This window comes from Scyliorhinus canicula, chromosome 8 (assembly GCF_902713615.1).
Source record: "Scyliorhinus canicula chromosome 8, sScyCan1.1, whole genome shotgun sequence".
NCBI classification, from domain to species: domain Eukaryota; kingdom Metazoa; phylum Chordata; class Chondrichthyes; order Carcharhiniformes; family Scyliorhinidae; genus Scyliorhinus; species Scyliorhinus canicula.
In genome coordinates this window covers 97,790,652-97,818,385 of record NC_052153.1, presented here as the reverse complement: position 1 = coordinate 97,818,385, position 27,734 = coordinate 97,790,652, and the positions used below count along the sequence as shown (strand labels likewise).

Below are 27,734 nucleotides of genomic sequence, written 5' to 3'. Positions count from 1 at the left end.
GCCACTTTAGATGCATGAGATTTTGCCTTGCGCATGAGGAGGTAGAGTTGGCCCTGCTCAGTGCTTCGCTCCAGAGTCCCCATTCTATTTCTATCCCTAGCTCTTCCTCCCATTTTTCCTGTGTTTCACCCAGTGAGGAGCATGTCCTTTCTAATAATCGTTCACATAGGCCCCCAGTTTCCACTCCCCAGATTGTCCGCTTCCAGTAGCACCACTAGTACTGTGTTTCTCTGGGTTCTTGGGTAAGCTGTCGTCTCCTTGCAGAGAAAGTTCTTGACCTGTAGATGTCGGAGTTAGTTTCTGTTAGGTAGTCCAGTCTCAAGTCAGTTCCTCTAGGGTTGCTAGTCAGTTCTCAGTGTCAAAGTGTCTAATTGTCGATGCCCACCCCCCTCCCCCTCCTCTTTAAGGTGGCATCAAACATGGCTGGTGTGAACCTCTGGTTGCTGCAGATCAGGGCCATGATTCTCCCCCTCCTTGGGCTTTGGTCGGAGCGACCCGTGAGCCCTGTCGATCTCCGGCGGCTTGGGGAAGCTGTCCCTCCCCACTCGGTTGCCCAGCATTTGGGCCACATAGTCGGTCGGCTCCCTGTCCTCGAATCCCTCTAGCAGGCCCACTATTCGATGTTCTGCTGCCTCGACTGATTTTCTTGGTCCTCCACCTTTCCTTTCAGGCTCCCCCGCATCACCATCAATCTGTAGGATTCGGCCTCCAGGACGACGATTCGGTCACTCTGGTCTGTCGATGCCTTTTCCAGCTCCTCAAATCGTTCTCCCTGTGCCTTCAGTCTCCATTGAGAGGCATCTGCACGGCGGCTAGTGCCTCTGCCACCTAAATTGCCACCTTTATCTCAGCCTTTTGGGGGTGGGGAAGGCTTGCTTTTCGGGTAGCCGGTGTCATACTCTGGGGGGGTGGCTGGGGACCCCCCCCAGACTCGTGCGTCCACTGACCCGCTTGCTCGCCGCTTTTTGTCCCTTGCCTCAATTCTTGGGTATCCCTGCAGCCTCCTGCCATGTTTAATGAATATATTATCGTCGAGGGTGAGGGGATGTTTTAGTCCCATTTTGTGGGTTAAATTTGGTGACAAGTACCTATTTTGTTGTCTTACGTGAAGGGCCACCCAATGTGCAAATACTCTGCACACCCCTGTCACCGGAAGATCCTTAATTTCGTAAACCCAATTAGTTTCCAGCTATCCATCTATCTAACAGAATGTATTATTTGTATTTTACCAGAACTTCAAACATGGCTAAAGGGCATGTGCTCTGGCTTGTGCTCTCTTGCACTGACTTGGAAATCACAATTAGTGGATTAAAATTAACCAAGTTAGGGAAACAAACAGCTTCAAACCAATCATTTCTGAAGTATTCACATCTACAAAAAAAGTAATGAGAACTCAAACAGATGGGGTTATCTCTATTGTCAATGTAACACATTCTGCAGAACAAATTTAAGTAGTTCTTATTAGTTAATCCAAAGGCAGCTGTCTTCGTGCTACAAAAAAAACCTTTCAGTACTCACTGAACTAGAAAGAAAACACATGCCATATCTGCACTGACTAGTTGTGCTTTGCTCATATTACTCAAGTATTCCAGCTATGCAAGTGTCCATGATAGTTTTACATGCAGTAGCATCTGAAAGTCCCTTGACTATATAATGGTTGTTAAACAGCTGTAATCAGCTTAGCTGTCACAAATCATTTATGCAGTACAGCTTGAAGAATGTTTATTGTTTTAAACCAGTGTTATCATTGGCTATTTTCAATTTGTAAAGATATTGTAATTCCACCGGCCCCCAGAGCCAATTATGCAGAAGAATATATTCAGCGCAATCAAAAAAAAAGGGAATACCAGTGAACCAAAGACATGTTTTAAACTCTCCAGCCTTCACTAGATTTTTAAAAAAGTTAAATAGTCCCCAAAATTCAGCAGGTAATAGGAAGGAAACAGAGGGATATGGACTGAGTAAGGGCATGAGGTTTTTTTTTTAGTTAAGAGCATCATGATCAGCTTGGAGGACCGAAGGGCCTGTTCCTGTGCTGTACTTTTCTCTGTTCTTTGTATCTTCGAGTCACAAAGGAATATGTTGCAACAATTGAGGAGTTAATTCTTGACGATCAAAGATGATATGATGTGATCGCTCTCCTGTCATTAAATACAAATTGCTTTGTGACATCTCAGAATCTGTTGTCTTTTGAGAAATAAATCATGCTATTGCGTGTTAAATTGGTCTCATCAGTATCTTACAACAGGAAAGTATAATTTCCCGATCACTGGCATGAGGTGCAAACCATCATCCCAAATCCTATTGATTACTTTACATCCAGATTTACATAGAATGGAGACAGAGAGAATGGAGGCAAAGACACAGTATTTTCAACAGTGGCTACTTTAAAGGATCGCAGATTGGCAGTGGGTCATAGTTAAATAGAAAATGCAATAAGGTACAGGCAAAATATGTTTCGACTACGAGCATGTAAAGGACTAGCGTTCAATAAGGACAGAGGGTTAGAATAAACAGAGGCTTATGAAAGGCATACAATAAATAGATATTACAGTATGAACCAGAAGAATTATAACAAGTACTTGAGGAAAAAGCAACATGTGGAAGGTGGAGTATGAAAAAGACTAGTCTCAACGAAAGAGCTTATAGCAAGAGGTGACTGCACAAACGACTTTGGTTACGTCGCGTTTCCCAAATGGAAATTCAGACATGAGAAAGTACCATCAACCTTCCCATGTTAGGGTAATTGGCTGCATTCCTATATTACAAAAGTGGCTAGACTTCAGAAGTACTTGATTGACTGCAAGGTACTTAGATATCCAATGGTCACAAAGAGCACTATGTAAATGCAGTCCACTTTTAATTTTAATGGAAAACACAGCAGCCAATTTGTGCACAGCAAGATTTCACAAACAGCAAGGAGATAAATAAAGTGAAAGAATGGCACCAAATACCAATATTGAGACACCAAAATAATTCTGTTCTTTAAATAGCACCCTAAAGTCTCATAGATCAACGGAACAAGCAAAGGACTTCCTCGTCAAACATTCCTTCCAAAATATGGCATATCGTCTTAATATAACAATATCCCCTTCATTTGATACTGCAGCACTATTTGATGCGCATAAATCCAGGATGGCTTTAGCCCATGATCCTTTGATTCTAAGTAGGCTGCGCAGCGAACTGAGCCCAACTGAATGAGACACAGCAAGGGCAGGGAGATTAATTTTGGATTACATTGGCAAGGAGTCAGTATAGGCTTGATGGACTGAATGGCTCTTTCTGATTCTATAATGTGGGATGAGAAAAGACAATTCCAGTTGAAGAGTCCTTCCACATATTGATTTTTCCTTTTCTTAAGTGCTTTTTATAATTTGCCTGGTTTCATTCTGTAATATTTATAGCATGTCTTTGAACCAGAAACAAACACATTGGGGCATATCCCTCATGTTCTAACTTCTATGATTCCAACAGTAACTGCAAATCTTCAAATGGACTTTAAGATTGAAGAAAAATTCCTTCTCCCGATGGTACTGCATATCTCAATACAAGTAGAGCATCCCTCGCTGAAAGTTTTTAAATGAGGAAGAAAGAGCATGTGATTTGGGATGGTTCCCAGGACGAAAGAAGTATGAAAACATTTAAATTATTTCACATTCAGTTCCATTGTCCATACTTGCCTTACAACTGCTATCTCGATTAGTTGTGGCTCCATCTAATAAACCTATTGTAAAGATGCACTTTCACAGACTTTATGAACACAAAAGGTATTTATTAATAAGAATTGTACAGCAGCCTGACGGCTGTAGCTAGCTCCCAAAATGTCTCTACCCAATTCCTCTTCTCATCACGGTGGGGGGGGGGGGGGGGGGGTAATTCCACACAGTCCTGATGGCCATGTGACTCTTACTCTGCTGCATTTCCCTCAAGGGGACAATCATCACAGCCCTCTCCCTTTTAAATCCTTTATACAATCTTCAATAACTAGTTCACGCAGTCCTAACTATATAGAGTCTTTGAGAGGATTTTCTGTTCCTTGTAGAGCAGTACAATCCTGTAGCCCGAGATGCTTCCACAGGATCATGGTTAACAGAAACTGCAATAACTGGTACCGCTTCTGCCACAGGCTTGCATCTAGGTAATGTGATGGAGTTTGTCCTTAATTAGCTTAGAGACACGTCTATGCGGGATTCGGATCCCGCCAACGTTGAGTTGGTCAGTTAGGTGGCAAGTCACTACTTGCTTCCACGGAGACACAGTTACATCTTTTACAGGTCGATCAGGTACTTCAGTGCTCACGGGTTCAAAGACATTCCTAATGGCAACACTGACTGCTGGCATAGTCAAGCATAGCTCAGGTTTACAAATTATCTGTTCCTACACGTCCACTTGGTAAGAAAGGGATCAGGTCTAAACAGAATAATTCTAGGGATCGAACTTGACCCACTACCAAAGTTTCTCATGTATACGGCATAATTTAGCACAAATGATTGTGCTGTACTATGTGAACCATGGCTTCCTTTCTTTTATTTTAAAAATAAATTTAGAGTACCAAATTTATTTTTCCCAATTAAGGGGCAATTTAGTGAGGCAAATCCACCTACCCTGCACATCTTTGGGTTGTGGGGACGAAACCCGTGCAAAACACGGGGAAAATGTGCAAACTTCACAGGGACAGTGACCCAGAGCTGTGATCAAACCTGGGACCTCCATACCGTGAGTCAGCAGTGCTATCCGCTGCGCCACCGTGCAGCCCCATTGCTTGCTTTCTGATTACTTTGTTTGGCTGCTACCTTCCCTGGCAAATTTAGAAACATGAGGCTTCGTCTCATTCAGATACGATCTAATGGAAAGGTTTCTAAGTGCCATTTCAGGTGGGAATGGCTGAGTGTTTCTCCCCGGCTCTGTTGGAGAGTTCCTATCACTATCTAACCACAGTTACTCTCTTTTCGGATTCCCATCATTGGGGAACTGAACTTGTTGGCTAGACTGGCTCCAGATTGGACCATCCTTTTGTAAGTGAGTTCCCCATACCCCCAACCCACGGGCAATGTCAAACCCCACACATGCACATTACCGCACAAGGAGAACACCCCACTATGGAATCACTGAGGCCCCCTCTATTCACACCTTCCCACACCCCATTTCACCCTCCCCAACCCCTGTTCAGGATTTCCACTCTTCCGGAGGCCACTCATACGCACCCTTCACTCTCTTCCCCCTCCCCCCCCTCAACCTGTCATATCTTCTTCTCCTCCACCCCCCCCCTCCCCCACCCCCCCCCCCCCAAGGCCCTGGCCCTTGGCAGTGCCATGGTGCCACTCTGTCCTGTCCCTGACCATGCAGTGGTCTCGAATGGTCTGGGAGCACTCCTCCTCCCCCCCCCCCCCCCCCCCCCCAAACCGGCTAGATTATAAGAGGCCGTTAAATCAGGCTTTCATCTGGCTAATGAGATGTCATGTTTAGGTGGGATCCAGATACCACTAACGGGAGTTGGCCAGTTAGATGTCATACCGTTCGGCACGGTTCCTGATTTGGGCCTCTCCTGTAATCTAACTGGCCTACATGAATCCTCATCGTGCGCAACACTGCCGTTACCCAATGTTTCATTAGCAGTTCTGCTGGTGGAATTCCTGTTGTTGCATGTGGAATTGGGGGGGGGGGGGGGGGGGGGGGGGGGGGAGCGGGTGGCTGGCAATAGATTGGATTGGATTTGGATCTAACTGGCCAACTTGGATTTGTTTATTGCCATATGTACCAAGGTACAGTGAAAGTATTGTTCTATGTACATTTCAGACAAATCATTCCATACATGAAAACAAAATACATAATAGGGCAAACATAAAATATACAATGTAAATACATAGACACAGGAATCGGATGAAGCATACAGGAGTGTAGTACTATTCAGTAGCGAAGATGTGCGAAGAGAGCAGATCCGTCCAAAAGAGGATCATTTAGGAATCTGGTAACAAGGAAGCAGCTGTTTTTGAATCTGTTAGTGAGTGTTCTTAGACTTTTGTATCTCCTGCCCGATGGAAGAAGTTGGATGAGTGACAAAGCTGGGTGGGAGGGGTCTTTGATTATGCTGCCCATTTTCCTAAGGCAGCGGGAGGTGTAGACAGAGACAATGGATGGGTGGCGGGTTCGTGTGATGAACTGGGGGTGTTCACGACTCAGTAGTTTCTTGCGGTCTTTGGCCGAACAGTTGCCATACCAAGCTGTGATGCAGCCAGATATGATGTTTTTTATGGTGCATCTGTAAAGGTTGTAAGAGTCAATGTGGACATGCCAAATTTCCTCAAGTTTCCAGAGGACGTATAGTCGCTGTTGTGCTTTCTTGGTCGTAGCGTTGCAGTGGGTGGATCTGGACAGATTGTTGGTAATATGCACACCTATCAACCCTCTCCACCTCGGCCCCGTTGATGCAGACGATACTTTGTGCGATACTTTGTTTCCTGAAGTCAATGACCAGCTCCTTCGTTTTGCTGACACGGAGGGAGAGATTGTTGTCGTTACACCACTCCACCAGGTTATCTATCTTCCCCCTGTATTCTGACTGATCGTGGTTGAGATCCAACCCATTACGGTTGTGTCGTCAGCAAACTTGTAGATGGAGTTGGAGCCAAATTTTGCCATGCAGTCATGTGTATTGGGTGTATAGTAGGGGACAAGTACACAGCCATGTGGGCCCCAGTATTGAGGACTTTTGTGGAGCTGTTGCTGCTTATCCTTGCGGATTGTCATCTATGGATCAGAAAGTCGAGGATCCAGTTGCAGAGTGAGGAGCCAAGTCCTAGGTTTTGGAGCTTTGATATGAGCTTGGCTGGGATTATGGTGTTGAAGGCAGAGTTGTAGTCAATAAATAGGAGTCTAATGTAGGAGTCCTTGCTGTTGAGATACATCAGTAACATTCCCTTTCAGCACGCTGTGGTGCCAAAACAGTTGCGAAGTGGGAACAATTCCAACCACCAACAAAACAAAAAGGTACAGAATAGGCAATTAATAGGAGTCAAATGGGTCTATTCACCCAAAAAGAGGCATTCTGGTGAGTACTTTCTTCCCCCTCAGACGCAAGGTTAAAACAGGATATTCACCGGTATCAGACCAGAGGCAGTGTCAGGATAATTTTTCCTTGTCGCCAGTTTTAAAGATGCACTCTCAAAGGTCATTAATGAACACAAAGGGTACTTATTAATATGAATTGTACAGCAGGCTCTTGGGCAGAGACATTTTGGGAGCTAGCTACAGCCAAAGAGTCTCTCACCGTGGGGTGATTCCACACGGAGTCTCGATTGGTCACAGGTCATGTGACATTTAATCTGCTGTGTTGCCCTCAAAAAGGACATCACCCCACCTATCTCTTTTCGAATGGATGCAAGGCCAGAACACTGACAGGAGGGGTTTTGCACCAAGATTTGCCAAGTTCTCATTAATTAATTAATTAATTCATTGAGAGCACGTTTCTTAAATGGAAATACAAGCTAATGGAAATTTAGCATTTTCCTTTTCATGGAGGCCCACTAAACAATTTACTTTTCTCACTAGGGATCAATTAATGCTCAGCAAGAATAATACTGACAGGAAGCATGAATGGGAAATGGAAATGAGCCTAGTATAGTTTATCCCACAGACAGCACCACAGACTGATTTATTTTCAACACAAACTGATTTATTTTCAAGACAAACTGATTTATTTTCAAGAAGTGCGGTTTCACCAGATTCTTTTTAAAGCAAAAACAAGGGACATTAATTCTTGTCAAATGTACAGTTTCAGAGGCTGAAACATACCCAAGTGTTGAAGGAGTCCAAATTCATTTATTTAAATTCCATTTCTCGAGCAACACACCTCAAGTAGCCCGTGGCACTACAGACTAAAAATGGACTGTGTGGTTACTGAAATGGGATCAGTCTCCACAAACAATAGCTTCATGACTGATTAAGCTGTGAACGATTCAGATTGCTTGAACGTTGTATACCCACAACTATCTGGAACCTCATCTATTGAGGCGATGCATAATAACTTGGTATTTCTGCTTGGATTCATCAGTGCACAATTTCTATTGATTCACTTTAATGGAGGGAATTTGATGGCTGACAACTGATAACTCCAAAATGATCAGCATCAAAGCAAAGTGCGTCTGTTCTACACTGACAGTGGAGAGTTGATATTCAAATTGATCCAAAAGTGAAATGGCCAAAAACTCCTCTGGCGAATTGATGGAGTTTGGGCTATGGATTTTGACTGCATTTGCATTACAACAGTAGCTTCAATGTAAAGTGAAATGACTATAGTTGTAACCTGCATCCCAACAGTTCCATTAAATTGTTTACTTTAATATTCTCCACTCTAAAAAAAATCTTCCTTTCAACATTTTCTCACATACTTAAATGGTGAAAATAGCTCAGAAGAGTTACAAATTTACATTGTTAATCTCACTCAAACATTGAAATTCTAGGTATAGAATAGGATACACAGTTCAAAAACCCAGTTACAAAACTAATATCTCAATCACAAACTTCCTGAAAATATTTATACTTTACTTTAAGTTTTTAAGACGCTTTGTCTCCATTGGCTGACTGGGCAGTGAAATCCATAATTCATTACCTTCTGCAAAATAATTAAATCTAAACTACCCATATACTGACCCGCTTCACGTGAGCCCAATGGGATTCAATTATAATTCCGAGGCAGACATTCAACAACGAGAGACGACCAGGAATTGTAGCAAGGAAGCAAACCCAATATTAATGAACAGAAAAAAAAGTGGGAAGCCATCATTCCATGTTAACTGATCACCTATGAGACATAGGAGCAGAATTAGGCCGTTTGGCCCATCAAATCTGGCTGATCTGATTCTCATCCCTATTCTCCTGCAATCTTCCCATAACCCCCGATCCTCTTATTAATCAAGAACCTATCTCGGTCTTAAAGACACTCAGTGATTTGGACTCCACAGCCTTTTGCAACAAAGACAGATTCGCCACCCTCTTGCTGAAGAAATTCCTCATCTCTGTATTAGACTGTATAGACCCGGAGTCCTGCACCGCTCTTGTCTGGTTTCTAGTTAGAATGGACTCTCTTTGTCCCGAGATGTAGAATTTGTGGCAATTTCAAAGGATTCAGTTCATCTATTCCTTCTGAATCTGGAATAATATAATTATTGAGCCTTTGCATTAAAAGTAAATAATTTCCACCTGTTCCACCACTCCATCATAGCCTGGATCTCTCTGGTAAGTACCAATTTGGTTGCCCTTTACTTCAATGCCTGGTTTTCCTTACACTGTTATGACAATCAGAACTGTATAGAGTTATATATGGCTGCACCAGTACTTTGTATTGAATCATCATTATCTCCTTAATGTTCTCTATCTATGGCTGCAGGGTCTGATTTTCTTTCCTTTCTGCTGTTGGTATAAATGAATTATTTACCAATGCCCCTTACCTTTTGTTGCACCCTGTGTGTAGGCAATTACTATTCAGTTTAAATCCCTGTTAATCTTCCTTCGCTGGTCTCATTATTTTATTCAGATTAAATCCTATCTACTACTCATCAACCCACCTCCCAAAGCTATCCAAGATCAATGCAGCTGCCATGTCAATGCAGCTCAATTCACAGCCAGTTTTACATTCACTTCAGAAATGTGCCCACATTCTGTCCATCATACCTAATCACCAAGGCGTGGTCATATACAAAATCTGAATACATCATATTCACGGAATTTTCGTTATCAAAGTAAATACAGTAAAACCCCCTCATTTCAGTTCAAATCACAAAAACTACTGGTTGTTGTCAAACTCCAGATTATATATGTTAAATTCTGGTTTAGCATACTGGGTTAAATAGCTGGCTTTTAAAAGCAGACCAAGGCAGGTCAGCAGCACAGTTCAATTCCCGTACCAGCCTCCCCGAACAGGCGCCGGAATGTGGCAACTAGGGGCTTTTCACAGTAACTTCATTTGAAGCCTACTTGTGACAATAAGCGATTTTCATTCATTGATTTCAAATTCAAGAGCCAATCTTGCAATCAAGAATCTTCAACTCAACGAGTTCTGCACTTGTAGTCTATGTCATCATCTCAACGTATTATTGCCGCATGGCAACAATACAATGTACAGAAAGTACTGTATCACACCAGCATACATCAAGTGTCTCTGAAGCAGTTTCTCTTTTACAGCATGTTAAAGTCGAGGCACATGAGGCAATGTTCTGAATTTGATTCCAAGAACGTAGTCTTGTACAAACTGGAATTGAGGAAGAATGGAATACAACTCCATTGTAGCGCTGAATCCAATTTTTTCAGTCTTCAGAAATTCATTAAACTTTGAGCACTTAAAAAACTTAACCTGAAGCCACATTGTAAAAGCATTTACAATTTTATGATGAGGAGGCAAGCCTACAAGCATGTACTTGTCCGACCTCCCTCCTGGGTGGGAGATAACTAATTGGACAAAAGCTGTATAAATGAGGCACTGCCCGGCTGGAGCTTCTGGTCTGAAACACAGAAAATTGGAGTAGGAAATGGCAAACAGACCTTCCACTCAGTATTACTTGTTTCCTTACATTAAAACCTTTAATTACTTTCCATATGTTCATCTACACTTTCTAGAAGCAGTAGACTTCATTGACGAATTAAAAAAATATATTTTCCACAGAAATGTGAATGTTTAAGTTACAATTATGTTATTAAATGTTCACATTTGTTCATATTGGAGGAAAACACTTAAATCCCAAATCCCTGACTCATTTACTTACATTTGTGTATTTTACATCTCCTGCAGAATGCAGTTCTCCAACCAAGTGAGCAAGCAGCCACCTGCTTCCAGGCCTCTGCCTAGATGTGCATGATTCAAATTGGCCAGCAGGACATATCCTACAGCAATTCAGGTGCATTTAACCTGTAGTTTTCCGTCCTCAGAATGGAGACTGAACTCAGCAGGAGGAATGGAGCACAAACCAATAAATTGCCACTTGCTGTGCAAGAACATGTAATTCATTCTGCGTATCAAAGGTTTCCACTGAAAATATTCACATTTAAAATTAGTTAACACAAACATGATGCAAGCAATATGGAGAAACGAATGGGAGAAGAGGATTAAGACACTAAAAGATTTGTTTCTTGGGGGTTGGTTTGCAGGATTGAAGGAGCTGGGAGCAAAGTATGGGCTGGAGCAGGGGGAAATGTTTCGATACATGCAAGTTCAAGACTTTGCCAGGAAGGAGATACAGAGCTTCCTGGTGGAGCCAGCCTCCACATTGCTGGAGGAGGTGCCGACAACAGGGGCACTGGAGAAGGGGGTAGTGTCGGCTATTTTGGAAGGGAAGGCACCACTGGAAGATTTCAAAGCAAAGTGGGAGGAAGAATTGGGAGAGGGTATGGAGGAGGGGTACTGGTGTGAGGTGCTCCAGTGAGTGAACTCTTCCGCCTCATGCTCGAGGTTGGGGCTGATGCAGCTGAAGATGGTACATAGAGCACACCTCAAGGGAGAGGATGAGCTGGCTCTTTGAGGGGTAGAAGATGTGTGTGAACGTTGTTGGGGGGGGGGGGGGGAGACACTGTATATGTTAATGGTGACTATGGGTGATTCCTGATTCCCTTTTGTTATTTGTTTATGTTAACATGCAGGCAGTTGTTTGGGGGATGGGATTGTTGTTGTTGATATGGGAATTGGAATTATATTCATTACAGCTTATTGTTTATTGTTGGTGGGTGTAAATGTGGAAGAAAATGTGAAAAAGGAGAATAAAAATATTTTTAAAAAGATATTCACCATAGACTGGTGAAATTGAATGTTTGCAGCCCATCAATAATGTTATCATATCTGATGAGTAGCTTTATAATTATTTTTAAGATTTCTCTACTGAAAATGAAGTTTTATTGCAATTATCCAAAACAATGTATTTTGTACATCAGTTTAATATTTCAAATTCACCAGGTAAAAGAAAGAGTTGCAAAAAATAATATGGAGAAACCATTGTGTAGGATATGTGGTCCATTTTGTGGTGAGTGACCTGATAAATCAGTAGTGCTCCTTGCAAGTTCGAGACTGTAAATTGGCAACCTAGGGACTGAGACAGTGCCAGATTTCATAAAAAGATCCCATGGCATTTCACAGTACCCGTAGTTAATGAAGATTGACAGTGATTATGTCTAACACCAAGGCAACTATAATGCTAAGGCTACAGCTTAAAAACTGTGTTCACATCAGATCACTGGAGTACGAGCAAATCAGTCAAGGTGGAACTGGTGCAAAGTACAAATCCCCAAATTTTTCCAAGCTGAGTCAAGGATCGCTCAGACCACTCAGAATGTTGGGTACAACAGGCGTGCAAAGTGGGTAACTACTCACCATGCCACTGTGCCAATGCAGCAACCCCCTGGACAAGCCAAACTTTTCCATTCATTTAATAGAACTTAAAATTCTTGCAAGGTCTGCTTAAACAAGTGTCCAGTTTCTGGACAGCTGGATTTGAGGCACTGTTCCTACCTTTGCAGCACCTCACCGCATCCTCACTTAACATCCAATGAGTTTTCTTTATAGACAAAATATCACAAAGAGCAAGTTAAACGAATGACCAGTCAATCAGATTTTAATGTTGTTGGTTGAGGGGGAATATTGATCAGCACGTGCTGACCATTTTCTCAGGGCATTATGAGATCCTTTATTTCCCCATGAACAGACAGGGCTGTCATCAACATTCTCTATGTCTGACAATGAAGCACTGCTTCGGTCACACGCATGCAAAAAATGTTATTTCTTGATTAATTCTTTTTTTTTAAATTAGGCTTTATAAATAGCACAATTTATGGGATGTGGACAATGGTGGCAAGGCCAGCATTTAGTGCCCATACCAAATTGCCCTTGAGAAAGTGGTATGTGATGCCTTCTTGAACCCCTACAGTCAAAGTGGTGCAGGTACACCCACAATATTGTCAGGGACAGAGTTCCAGGATTTTGACCCAGTGACACTGAAGGAACGGTGATAAATCTCCAAGTGAGGGTGGTGGGTGGAGGGGAACTTCCAGGTGGCGATGTTCCCATGTGTCTGTTGCCCTTGTTCTTCTCTATGGTAGCAGTCATGGGTTTGGAAGGTGCTGTCTAAGGAGCCTTGGTGAGTTCCAGCAGTACATTGTGTAGACAGTACACACTGCTGCCACTGCATGTCGGTAATGGAAGGAGTGGATGTTTGTGGATGGGGTGCCAATCAAGCAGGCTGCTTGGTGTTGAGCTTCTTGTGTTGTTGGAGCTGCACTCATCCAGGCAACTGAAGCAAGATGAACTATGATACATAGAAAATAGGAGGAGGCTGTTCAGCCCTTCAAGCCTGCTCCACTATTCATTATGACCATGGCTGATCATGAAGTTCAATATTCAGACCACACATTCCTCTCCCCCCCCCCCCCCCCCCCCCCCCCCATATCCCTTTAACCCCAAGAGGTACACCTAATTCCTTCTTGAAGTTACACATTATTTCACCTCAACTACTTTCTGTGGTAGTGAATTCCACAGATTCACCACTCTCTGGGTGAAGACATTTCTCCTCACATCAGTCCTAAAGATTTATCCCTTATCCTCAAACTATGGTGGCCCTAGTTCTGGACTCCCCCACCATTGGAAACATTCCTTCTGAATCTACTCTCTCTAAACCCGTTTGAATATCTATGAGATCCCCTCGCTCTTCGAAACTCCAATGAATATAATCCTAACCAATTTAATGTCGCCTCATGACAGTCCTGCCATCCCAGGAATCAGTCTGGTAAACCTTCACTCACTCAACCAAGAACATCCTTCCTCAGATAAGGACACAAGAATTGCACACAATACTCTAGGTGTGACCTCACCAATGCCCTATACAAAGGTAGAAAAACATCCCTATTCCGATACTCAAATCCTCTCGCTATGAAGGCCAACATACCATTTGCCTTCTTTACTGCCTGTTGTACCTATGCGCTTACTTTCAGCGACTGATGCACAAGGATACCAAGGTCTCACTGATTAGCCACCACTCTCAATTTACACCCATTCAAATAATAGTCGACCTTCCTATTTTTGCTGTCAAAGTGGATAACCTCATTTATCCACATTATACGGCATCTGCCATGTATATGCTCACTCACTCAGCCTGTCCAAATTCCGCTGAAGCATCTCTGCAACAGTCTACCCAGATTCCGCTGAAGCATCTCTGCATGCTCCTCACAGTTCACCCTCCCACCCAACTTTGTATCATCCTCAAATCTGAAAATACTACATTTAGTTCCCTCGTCCAAATCATTGATATATAACATGAACATGAACATTTGAGGTTCTAGCACAGATTCCTGCGGTACCCCACTTGTCACTCACTACCTGCTAATCAGAAATGAACCATTTACTCCAACGTTTTGCTTCCCACCTGCTAACCAGCTTTCTATCCATCTCAATACACTTATTGAAATTCCACATATTTTAACTTTACATAGTAACCGGTTATGAGACACCTTGTCGAAAGCCTTCTGAAAGTTTAAATAAACCACATCTATCAGGTGTCCCTGGCCGACTCTACTAGTTACATCTTCAAAGAATTCCAGTAGATTAGTCAAGCATGATTTCTCTTTTGTAAATCCATGCTGACTTTGTCTAATTATACCACTGCTTTCCAAAATGCTGAGCTATGAAATCCTTGATACCGGACTCTATCAACTTCCCTACTACCGATGTTAGGCTCACTGATCTATAGTTCAATTTTCTCTCTTCCTTCCTTTTTGAACAGCGGAGTTAAAATAGTTACCGTCCAATCCGTAGGAACCATTTCAGAGTCCAAAGAATTTTGCTAAATGACCGCCAATGGATCTTCTATTTCTAGGGCTACTTTCTACATACTCTGGGATGAAGATTATCAGGCCCTGGAGATTTATCCTCCTTCAATCCCATTAATTTCCCCAAAACCATTTCTCTATTAATACTAAATTTCCTTCAGCTCCCTACTAAAACTTGTGTTCCTTAGAATTCCCATACATTATTCATGTCTTCCTTTGTGAAGACAGAAGCATTTTTGTTCCCCGTTGTGAATTCCCCCATTTCTGGCATAAAAACATTAGTTTTTAATCAATCTTTTTCCCTTTACATACCTATAGAAACTTTTACAGTCATTTTTTACGTTGTTCTCTAGTTTACTTTCGGATTGTATTTCCCCCTTCTTAATTCAATCCCTTAGTCTAGCTTTGTGTTCCCAATCTTCATGTCTATTGCTTTTTCTTGCTAATTTGTATATCTCTCCTTTGAATCTAATGTGATCTCCAATTTCCCATGTTTCGCCACAGTTCCCTTTCTACTCTTGCACCAAACAGGAATAAACAAATTTTGGAGTTCACCCATTTGTTCTTTGCCATTGCTTGCCCACCGTTTTCCAGTAATATTCCCCAGTCCATTATAGTCAAATAGTGCCTCATACCATCATGGTTACCTTAATTAAAATTCAGGACCATAGTCTTAGAATCAACTACCTCACTATCCACCATGATAAAGAATTCTATCATATGGTCACTCATCCCCAAGGGTTCTCTCTCAACTCTTGTTTCCAAAGTCACCCATAATCACAGATGTTCCTTTAACATATGCATCTCTGATTTCCTGTCTAATGCTATTCCCAGGTCTCTCTTGAATCCCTGACAAAAAGGTCTCCAACAGATGGTCGCTAATTATGAAATTGAGGGAGTATGACTTTTATAGACACGTATAAGGGCAAAACATGCAAGGCAATAATGTAATCTTTCTCCAACAATGGAAAAGTATTGAATTAAATGCAATTATACTGAAATCACATGCCTGGACCGAGTAGCAAGATGCTCAGACAGATTCATTTACATGCTTACTGATAACATTTTAGTTTTTGGTCAAAGTACACGGTAAGTGTCAATTCAAAACAGGAATAGGGCAATGCTGCTAGATTTCTGAACATGAAATAACACACAGACTGCCTTTTAAAAAAAAGAATAACATTCTTCCCTTCAGACTCCTTTCGATATCTTACAACTGTTTTTGACAAGATTAACACTTTGAAATATTGGTGAACATGGATATTTCAAGTAGTCTTGAGGAAGAAAGTTGTTTGTGCTATGCACCCCTTGTTTCTTAAATGAACCTATTTTTCTTTGCATTAGGTAGGGACCATAAGTAGTAGGATAGTTTTTCCAACTGCAAAATCTCTCCCCGCCCACATCCTTGAATGTCTCTTCACTTCCCAAATCTATTCCCATCTTTTCCAGAGCTCCATATTTAAATCCCTCCAATCAGGATTCTGCCTTGCCACAGCACCAAATGACTTTAAATCAAGATATCCTGTCTGAATGTGACAAAGGGCATGTGAAAGCACAACGTTAGTTCTCGTGCTGATAAACACCTAGTTCTGCCGCACCACCACCTTTCCTGGACTCCTTCATTGTTAAAATCAGGACTGCTTGCCTGACGGGATGAACAGAAATCTCCTCCAATTAAATATTGGGAAGAGTGAAGCCATTGTTTCCAGCCCCTGGTTCAAGCTCCATTCCCTAACTACTGACTTCATCATGCCCTCTACAACTGAGATTAAGCCAATCCGTCAGCAACCCTGGTTTCACATTTGATTCCAAGGTGGACTTCTGACCTTTTACTCATGCCATCATTAAGACCACCTATTTCCACCTCCGTAACAGCTCCAACTTCACCTGTCTCAGCTCACCTGCTGCTGAAACCATCTTCCATGTCTTAATTACCTCCAGCTTGACCCATTCCAATGTACTCCTGGCTGGTTTCCCACATTCTACCCTCAGGTGGACTGGAAGCAAAGTTTGGATGACCTCCAATGTCTAACCTGCAGGACATCCTGTTCCCCTGACACCTATGTCCCTGACCAATGTTGACTCCTTGTCAAGCAACGTCTTGATTTTAAAATCCTCATTCTTGATCTTTGTAATGTCATCCAACCAACCCCACAACCACCCAAGATACCTACATTCCTCTTAGCCTCCGGCCTCTGGTGTATTTCCAATTATAAAATTGTTCCACTGTTGGTGGTGCTGCCTTCAGTTTCCTGGACCACAAGCTCTGGAATTCCCCCCCTACACCTGCTTTTCAACCTCACTTTCCTTCTTCAAGACAGTCCTTAAAACACATCTCTTTGACCAAACTCTTGGACAACTAACCTAATATCCCCGGACATGGTTGAGTTTCATAATGCTCCAGGGGAAGGGCCTTAGACATTTCATTACGTTAACGGCTCAAGTTTTTGTTTTATCTTTAATTTTGCCAAAATGATTACAGCACTAAAGGAAATACAATGTAATTGGAAGGTTGGTGGGTATGTCTTCTTCATCCTTTACATCACCTTACATTGATGCAGTACTAACGAATGCTGCACTGACACATTTGGAGTTTTGCCATTGAACGGAAGCCCAATCTGCCCTTTCAACTGGATGCAAAAGATCCCATGCTGCTCTTCAAAAAGCAAGTTTCCCCAATCTCCGGGTCAAAATGGTCGCTTAACTAACACCATCAAAATAATAGTTAACTGGTGACTCATAATACCTTTTCAGACTCTGTGCAAATTTGGTGTGTTTCCCTACACCATAGTGACCACTTTACAAAAGTACTCAATTGATTGTGAAACATTTTGTATGCTCTTGAGGTTGTAAGTGCAAGTTATTTTCTCATTTTTTTCTGAAATATTGATAAACATCTTCCAAAATTATTGGGGGACAGGGAGGTGGTGGCATAGTATAGCTGGAATAGTAATCTAGAATCCTAGGATAATGTCCAAGGGTAAATTCAATTAATAAATCTGGAATCAAAGTGGCATTGATTGTTGGAAAACCCCATCTGGTTCACTAATGTCCTTTAGGGAAGGAAATCTGCTGTCCTTACCTGGTCTGGCCTACATTGCAGACCTACAGCAATGTGGTTAACTCTTAAATGCCCTCTGAATCAACCTAGCAAGCCACTCAGTTCAAGGGAAATTAGGGATGGGCAACCAATGTTGGCCCAAAGAGCTACACCCACATCCCATGGAAGATTTAACTCTTAAACCTATAAAGATAATTCCTGGTCTTACTAACTAAAAGTAACAAAAACAAATCAGGAGAAACAGACATCCATGTTATAATTAATAAGTAGCAGCTAATCTCAGCTGAGTTTTCAGTTGTGGTATTAATGATCCAAACATGATTTGGGAAGGGCAGCAGGTGTTGAATCAATTTGGGTTCTTACCCCTGATCACTGCCCAAAAAGCCCTCGAGGAAGTGCATACGTGCAGATTTCAGATGAACACAGCATCAACTTGGCTATGATTGATGAAATCTGTGACAGAGGAAGAGGGGGGGGGGGGGGGGGGGTGGGTTGGCGTTTGCGTTGTCAAACTTGCTTCGTTATTATTGGCCGGCGAATGTGGACAAGGTGTGGAGGTGGTGGGAAGATGGGAAGAAGAAGGGGTAGAGTGCATGAGGATGGAGGATGAATCTTGCAAGGGGTCTAGTTTGAGGGCTATGATGATGGCAGCGTTGCCAATGGATCAGAGTAGGTATTCAAGGAGTTTGGTGGTGCAGTCCACAGTGAAGATATGGAATCAGTTGAGGAGGCACCTTAGGGTGGAAGGGATGTTGGTGCTAACACTGCTGTGTGAGAATCATGTGTTTGAGCCAGGGACTAGATATTGTATACAAGAGGTAAAGTGAGGCTGGTCAAGGTGAGGGATCTGTATTTGGAGGATGGGTTCGCCAGTCTGGAGGAGCTAAGGGAGAAGGTAGAGCTGCCGAGGAGGAGTGAGTGCAGGTATCTGCAGGTTAGGGACTTTGCACAAAAGGTCTGGAGAGGGTTCCCTAGGTTGCTGGGATATACCCTGCTGGAGCGACTGCTGCTTCCAGATGTGGAAGGAGGATGAAGAATTGAGGATAGATACAAGTGGCTGGGGGAGCAGGGAGGTGAGTGGGTGATGTAGATCAAGGAGAAATGGAAAGGGGAGTTGGGAGGGGAGATCAATTGGAGAGTATGGAGTGAGGCACTGCGCAGGGTGCACAGGACCTCCTCTTGTGCAAGAATGAGCCTGATACAGTTTAAGGTGGTGCACAGGGTGCATATGACTCAGGCGAGAATGCGCGTGTTCTTTCAGGGGGTAGTAGATGAGTGTGAGAGGTGTGGGCGGGGGCCAGCGAATCACACGCACATGTTTTGGGGTTACGAAAAATTGGGAAGATTCTGGGTGGGAGTGTTCACGGTCTTAGCCAGGATAGTGAAGGAGGAGGTGGACCCAGACCCTTTGTTGGTGTTATTTGGGGTTTCAGAGAAGCTGGAGCTCATGGAGAGGAGGAAGGCCAATGTCTTGGCCTTCGCCTCTCTGATTGCACGGCGGCAAATGTTGATGGAGTGGCAGTTGGCATCGCCACCGGTGGGTAGCAGCTTCCTGCAATTAGTGAAGATAAAGTATGAGTTATGGGGCTCTGCAGAGGGGTTTGAGGAGAGGTGGGGGATGCTTGTGACCGTGTTTGAGGGGCTATTCGTCGTGGGGGAGGGAGGAGGGGTCAAAAAGGGGAAAAATCTGTACAGACTGCATAGTTGATTGTTGGGAAGTATGTTTCCCGGGGTGTTTATTCTCTGTAGCCTGTTTTGCTAGAGTTAAATGGATTGACAACACGGACTAAGTTTACAAAATCAACTGCATACCCAAGCAAAGCGCCAGAAAGATGACCAACACAGTGGAACCAATCTCGAGATAGAAGGCATCATCCATCTTCCAGGCTGGTGAAAAAAGGGTAGGGGAAAAAGTGTGCGTCCAATAGAAATATATCCATTGGGTTTGAATGACTTCACCTCTTGTGATACTGCCTCAACCTAATCTATAAATGGGGTCACAGACTGCAACAAACTACAAATTCTGAAGAAAGCCACCTTTATCTACCTTGTGTTTCATCAATTTAACAGTGCATGGTGGCTAGATTCATTTCAACGTAAATGGTTCATGTGGTTTTCATACCACAGTTGTGTTAATGTTTCTACTGCAGCGGGTACCAGCAAAACAGATGTCAAATGCCAATCTCACTAATCACATTTCTCACCACGCCAAATCAGGTTCTTATTCGTGTTGCGAAAGATGGTTTCTTGCCCTGAACGTTTCTGTTCGACCGTAGACATATATGCATAATGAGGATGTTCACATTTCTTTTTGCGGGGGCGGCGAGACAGGAGATAAAAGGAATGAGTTTTCCCCGTCCGACATAACAGCACCGCATTGAGCTTTTTCGTCTAAAACAACTGTGAATGTGCAAAAATCTATACACTATAAATAGCAACGCAAAACATACTGATGATTGTAAATAGTTCATGCAGAATGGTAGTATACTTTAAAAGATACATAGGTCGTCTGCTTTTATATCAGCTTCACCTATTAAATTCAACGCATACACAAGAATTAAAAAGCTGGCTGGCGATGTATTCTATAGCCGAATGTCAGAAAAGAGAAAACAGGAGGAAATGTGTCCTTCTGATGGGGTAAGGGGCTGTTCAGCAAAGAGAATCCTGTTTTGTAAAAGCACACCGCTCGTAAAGTTCACGGCCAGAGCGCAGCCTAAGGCAGAGACAGGAAGAAGTTCAAGATTGCAGCTATCGTTACCCTTTTGTGGTGACAAAGACTGAATTCTATTTTTGAACCATGACAACCAAGTTTCCAGCCTGAGCCTCCGGCAGCCCAAATGGAAATGTCTGCAACCAGCCGTTACCGTTAATGACAACTAATCCGCATTAAACTTCATGGCTGAAGCCGGTTAAATGTGTCAAAACGTCAAATGTCACAAGAGAATGAAAACTCACCCACACACTCAGGCTTTTCTCCTATGTTGCATGAACTGGGTCTTGCCCTTTCTCCCCCACCCTGGCTTCAATGATGATGGGTGGGGGTGAGGGGAAGGAAGGAACTTTCCCAATGGCAAGTTTACATTCGATGCTTCAATGCATAAAAGAGGAAAGCCGCTATTCAGCCAGCGAGACCAGTATCCTGTCGCTGCCGCTCCCACAAGCAGCCCTCCCAGAGTCTCAGCTCCCAGCTGAGAGCCGCGCAACCTCACCGCCCCGGTTCTAATTGACAGCCGCTCCAGTCACTCGGAGCAGCGGAATGAAAGGACAGTGGAGGAGGCTTCCTTCCCGCTCCCAATCATCAGCGACCACAGGGCGGGACTCAATCTCACCAGCTCAGACACGAAACAGAGCGCGCCTCCCCGTGACAGGCGTGCAAAACTCCAACAATGAAGGAAGAAAGACTTGCATTTGAATAGCGCTCTTCAGCCTTTCCCAGCCAATTAAATCCTTCTGAACTGTCGCCTTTCTTTTAAGGGTAACCAACTAATTGTACTAAAAGAAAAGAACACAGGGACAAATTAAAAGGGCCCCCTCCTGATAGGGGCACTGCCGAAACAAAAAGAGCAACGGAAACTTGACAAACATCAAATCAAAATGTGATTAAGAGGGTCCATAAAGCAATCCAGCCCCTGCGGTGCCTACCGGGCACAGAAGGCCTCGATGATGCCCATGGACCGCATGCTCCCTCCTCAGGGACATTCGGCCGTGGACATAGCCGCAGCAGAGGAGCAGACAGTCCGGCTGGTCGTCTGCTGCCTGGACTTGTAAATGGCGAGTTTCAGGCCCAGGGGCAGGTTCACAAGGTGTAGGAAACCTGGAACCAATCTGAGCACAGCAAGGTGATTATGACCAGTTAATGTTTTTTTCTGGTGATGTTGGATGAGGGATAAATATCGGCCAGGATAGTGGGGTAACTCTTATGTCCACCTGAGAGTGGATGTAACATCTCACCCCACAACCAAAAGAAACAACTTGAAATGCCCCTCACACCGAATACCAGGCATGGGACACTTTAATAATTGGCCGCATAGGAACTGTTGATGGAACCTGCCATATTGAAAACTCTTCCGTTAATTATGGTGTCAGTGATGGCTCATTTGGTAGCACTCTTACTTCTAGGTTCAAACTCCAGTCAAGGGCATGAGCACAGAAATCAAGGCTGGCACTCCAGTGCAGAGGCAAATTTACAATGAAATGCATGGTACCCAACCACATGGCCCTAACCAATGGGGGCCTCATGTCCAGCCAGTGCACTGGGCACACAATCACAAGCTGATTACTGTGCATTTGCTGACAGGGTCATTTGTATTTGTTGAGCTTATCAGCAGCAAATGCAGAACAAAATCAGACTCTGATTACTGAGTCCGAAAGAATAGGAAAATTGGTAGCGAATGGTTAATTTGAGGCACATGTGCAAGACCATGACAAAAGTTGAGGGAGAGGCTCCTGTGGTTAGTGAATCAAGCCATGAGGAGCCGAGCAGGTTTGTACTGGGCGCCGGCACTAGCTGACCCAGGCTAGCAACAGGCGCATGAGGCGCAGCACCCCGAACCAAGCCATGAGCGGTCTAGCAAATCCAGGCTGACAACAGGCACAAGAGGGTACATAGAACATACAGTGGAGAAGGAGGCCATTTGGCCCATAAAGTCTGCACCAATCCACTTAAACCCTCATTTCCACCCTATCCCAATAACCACTCCTAACCTTTTTTGGACACTAAGGGCAATTTAGCATGGCCAATCCACCTAATCTGCACGTCTTTTTTTTTAATAAACAATTTTATTGAGGTAGTTTTTGGCTTTGTAAACAGTTCCAGACATCAACAGAAAGAAAGCAAAAAAGGCAAAAATGTGCAAACATTCACGTACTTTCAATACTTCAATCGTAACATACTGCACAAGCCCGCTCTTCTCCCACTGGTACTACCCGCCATTTTATCCCTCCTACTCTACTCTAATCCCCCCTCCCCAACCCCCTGCTGACGGTCACTCTCCCGCAAAAAAGTCAATAAATGGTTGCCACCTCCGGGCGAACCCCTGTACAGATCCCCTCAAGGCGAACTTAATTTTTTCCATACCCAGGAAACTCGACATGTCTGCAAGCCACAACTCAGTCTTCGGGGGCTTTGGGTTCCTCCACGCCAATAGTATTCGTCGCCGGGCTATCAGGGAAGCAAAGGCTAAAACATCGGCCTCTTTCTCCCCCTGTACTTCCGGGTCTTCCGAAACCCCAAACATTGCCACCCCTGGACCCATCGCCACCCTTGTTTTTAGCACCCGGGACATGACGCCCGCAAATCCCTCCCAGTACCCCCTAAGCTTAGGGCATGCCCAAAACATGTGAACGTGGTTCGCTGGTCCTCCCGCGCACCTAGCGCATTTGTCCTCTATCCCAAAGAATTTGCTCATCCGAGCCACCGTCATGTGGGCCCGGTGAATGACCTTAAATTGAATCAGCCCGAGCCTGGCACATGTCGCGGTCAAATTTACCCTACTCAGGGCCTCTGCCCACAGCCCGTCCTCCATTTCCCCGCCTAGCTCCTCCTCCCATTTAAGTTTCAGTTCCTCCGTCTGGGACCCTTCCTCCCTCATGAGCACCTTATAAATATCAGAGACTCTACCCTCCCCTTCTTCCCCCCTAGAGACTATTCTGTCTTGGATCCCCATTGGCGGGAGGCGTGGGAAAGATGGGACCTGTCTACGAACAAAGTCCCGCAACTGTAGGTACCTAAAATAATTTCCCCTTACCAGCCCAAATTTCTCCTCCAAGCTCCTCAAACTCGTAAAGCTCCCTTCCAGGAACATATCGCCCACCCTTCCCACCCCCGCCCGCCGCCATACTCGAAACCCCCCATCCATACTCCCAGGGGCAAACCAATGGTTGTCGCAGATTGGCGCCCAAACCGACGCCCCTGTCTCCCCTACATACCTCCTCCACTGGCCCCATATCTGCAGGGTCGCCACCACTACCGGGCTGGTGGAGTACCTGGCCGGCGGTAGAGGAGCCGTGACCAGGGCTGCCAAGCTGGAGCCCCTGCACGAAGCCGCCTCCACCCGCTCCCAGATAGACCCCGTACCCACCATCCACTTCCTTATAGCGATGTTGGCCGCCCAGTAATAATTAATCAGACTCGGCAAAGCCAGCCCTCCCTCGCTGCGGTTCCTCTCCAGCATCGCCTTCTTCACCCGCGGGGATTTTCCCGCCCAGACAAAGCTCATGATCATCCTGTTAACTCTTTTGAAGAAGGACTGTGGGATAAAGATCGGGAGGCACTGAAAAACAAACAGAAATCTAGGGAGGATTGTCATCTTCACAGTCTGCACCCTCCCTGCCAGCGACAGTGGGAGTGCATCCCATCTCCGAAATTCTCCCTTCATTTGCTCCACCACCCTGGCCAAATTTAACTTGTGCAGCCTGCCCCAGTCTCGTGCCACCTGGATTCCCAAATACCGGAAATTTTCCTCAACCAGCCTAAACGGTAGCCCTCTCAATCTGTTCTCCTGGCCCCTTGCCTGTACCACAAACATTTCACTCTTGGCCGTATTTAATTTGTATCCTGAAAACTGTCCGAACTTCCTCAACATTCCCAGTATACTTCCCATCCCGGCCACTGGGTCCGACACGTACAGGAGCAGGTCGTCTGCGTAAAGAGAGACCCTATGTTCTACCCCGCCCCTCACCATCCCCTTCCATCCCTCTGCGGCTCTCAGCGCAATCGCCAGCGGCTCTATGGCCAGCGCAAACAGCAGCGGGGAGAGCGGGCAACCCTGTCCGGTCCCTCGGCACAGCCTAAAGTACTCCGACACTTCTCTGTTAGTCCTGACGCTGGCCCTCGGGGCCTGATATAATAATTTGATCCAATCCACCAGTCCCTCCCCGAACCCAAACCGTTCGAGCACCTCCCATAGATAGTCCCACTCCACCCGGTCAAAGGCCTTCTCGGCGTCCATCGCCACCACTACCTCCACCTCCCTGCCCGCCGGGGGCATCATTATCACATTAAGTAATCTTCTCAGGTTGGCCGCCAGCTGCCTACCTTTCACAAACCCAGTTTGGTACTCCCCAATCACCTCCGGTACGCAGTCCTCCATTCTAACCGCCAGTACCTTTGCCAGGAGCTTGGCGTCAACATTAATCAGGGAGTTTGGCCTGTAGGACCCGCACGCCTCCGGGTCTTTACCCCGCTTCAATATCAGTGATATAGTGGCTTGCGACATTGTTGGCGGCAGGGTAATCTGCACGTCTTTGGACTGTGGGAGGAAACCGGAGCACCCGGAAGAAACCCATGCAGACACGGGGAGAATGTGCAGACTCTGCACAGACAGTGACCCAGCAGTGAATCGAACCTGAGACCCTGGCGCTGTGAAGCCACAGTGCTAGCCACTTGTGCTAGCGTGCTGCTCCAAGGCAAGGGAGAGGCATGGTGGTCTGAGGGTGCCCTGAGGCAAGGGTGGCACAGTGGTGAGCACTGCTGACACACAGCTCCAGGGTCCCAGGTTCAATTCCACCCTCGGGTGACTGTGTGGAGTTTGCACTAGGTTGAGGGTAAGGAGATCCTGAGGCAGTAAATGGCAGAGTGAGGGAGTGGATGGAAGTTTAATGGTGAAATTAGTAACAATGGGAAGCGGAGGAAACAGAGTTCACTGGATGTTAGGAAGGAAGGAGAATATAGCAAGGTTAAAGATGCAGTGAGGGGTGAGCATTTGACTGTTTTTCTTTTTGCCCAATTTTCCCAATTTCCAGATATTCCTCAAACTAGGATATGGAAGAGTTCAGAGGTTCAACAATTATTGTAATTTGTTTATTCCCTTCAGGCTCTGCTGGGTAGATCCAGAAAAAGGCACCTATAAGAAAATAGGGATGATGCAGCATGAGGGAGGGCAACAACGTAGCTTTCAATATGATTTATGTGAGATCTATTTTGATGAGCAAAAGGTTCACAATCACATTATAAACATGTTTGCTTGGAATGGGGAAATTGTGCTTAATTAGGGGAAACATCTTGCTGTGAAGAGCAAGAACTGTATAGGCATATGGTGGTGTATTTCCTTGTCCCTGAGTAGGAGACCAAAGTGTGTGACAGGATCCTTTCTCAAATGGCTTAAAGGACATGAATCCAGAATGGCTGGAGTCACAATGCGGAAGTGTTCTATTCCAGTGAATGCAAAAATTTGTGGAATGGAAGGGATCATTTTTTGGAATTTGTTTGATCAATAATGTCCTAAAATTCCTTCCATACCCCATGTCAACTCCATGCCTTCCATGCCCTTCCATGTCCAGTCACCCAGTATGCAAAATGTACAGAATGAATGGGCCATATAAAATGGTGGCAAGTCCTGCACTGCTGAGGAAAAGAACACCCATTCAGAAACAAACTTCAACAACCCTACAAAACTGTCAACCAGACAGAGTCATTCATAATTTCAAAACAGAAGCTTTCCCTCACCACACCTCTTAACCTGTCCAAATAAACATACACATATTGACAAAACAGAATAAAGAATAACTCATCATAACCTCATAAAGATGTCAATTAGTCAAAGCAAATAGTCCACTTCCACTTGTCAAAGCAGAACCCATTCTGAGCCAATACATTTGTGAGTCTTGGAGCTCAGCCAAGCATTCACAATGAGTCTATTTGGAAAGAGAGATGTCTGGCTGCCTGCCTCTGTTAATTCAGTTCCCATATGTAAGTGTCATGGCGGGAGGAATCCTCTCTGCTATGATGAAATTAGCCTGTTTTGTTATCCTGATCTCATATCTAAAGAGTCTCATCACTGGTATCATCATATTGTATTTACATAATCCTACATAATATTTACCGCAGAGAAAGAGGCCATTAAATGCAACTGGTCCAGGCTAATGTTTATGCTCCTCACTGAACTTCACCTATTCCTTTCTCCCTCTTGTATTAATCTAGTTTCTCTTTATATTCAGCTATGCAGGTTTCATCAATGACTCTATGTGCAGCAAGTTCCACATTCTAACTGCTTTCCGGGTAAAGAACTTTCTCCTGAATTCTCTGTTGGAACGATTAGTGACCACCGTATATTTATAGCTCCTAATTCTGATCTCCTTTGCAAGTGGCAACATCTTTTCTATCCTTATTGAAACTAACCCTTTCATAATGTTAAAGGCCTCTATCACGTCACTTCTCTGTTTTCTATCTTCTACAAAAGAGAATCCCAACCTGCTCAAATTTTCTTGTTAATTATAACATCTCAGTTTTAGCATAATTCCAATAAATCTTTTTACATCTTCTCCAAAGTTTCTATATTCTTTTCACAGCATGGAGACCAGAACTATTGATTGTACTCAAAGTGGGGTCTAACTATTCTTCTGCACCATCTCCATGGCATAGGCATTCTTTCTAAAAATGGTTCCCAAAACTGGACATGATAATCTAACTACAGCATATTCAATGATGTGAAAAGATGTAGCATTACCGTTCTGACTGGCTTTAGCGGACATGTTCGTACGAACCTGATTTTCCCACCATGTACATTGGATAGATTAAAGGGAAATGCAATGGCCACCAAGTAGTGAGAGATGCTTAAGTCTAGAATATTTGAGTATTGTGTTATGGGCCAGGGTTTAGAGAACCCCAAAGTGTATCATGGAGTTCACCTGACCCACAAGTTTTAATAGATTGTGGTATGGGGAGCACACGGCCCACCCTACAGGTGTGGTACAGCAGAAATGGAAAAGTATTTTTTAAAGCAAAACAATGTTTATTCTATGAACTCAAGTTAACCTTTTAAAAACATAGTGAACATCTTAGCAACCATTAATTCAAATACAGCCTCCAAAGACTACAACATTAAGTAGTCCTTTAAGCTTTCCTTTTAACATTTATAAGACTTAACAACAAAAT

The 27,734-nt window shown here is 44.2% G+C and overlaps 1 protein-coding gene across 2 annotated transcripts in view; it reads right to left on the bottom strand.

The window, feature by feature from the left end:
• LOC119970404 (E3 ubiquitin-protein ligase MARCHF3) overlaps positions 1-21,066 on the bottom strand; it is a 103,905-nt gene extending 82,839 nt beyond the window's left edge. For both annotated transcript variants that reach the window (XM_038804977.1, XM_038804976.1), the window contains exon 1: positions 20,816-21,066. The gene's annotated coding sequence lies outside the window, so the exon portion shown is untranslated. The remainder of the gene's footprint in view (positions 1-20,815) is intronic.
• Between the last annotated feature and the right edge of the window lie 6,668 nt (positions 21,067-27,734).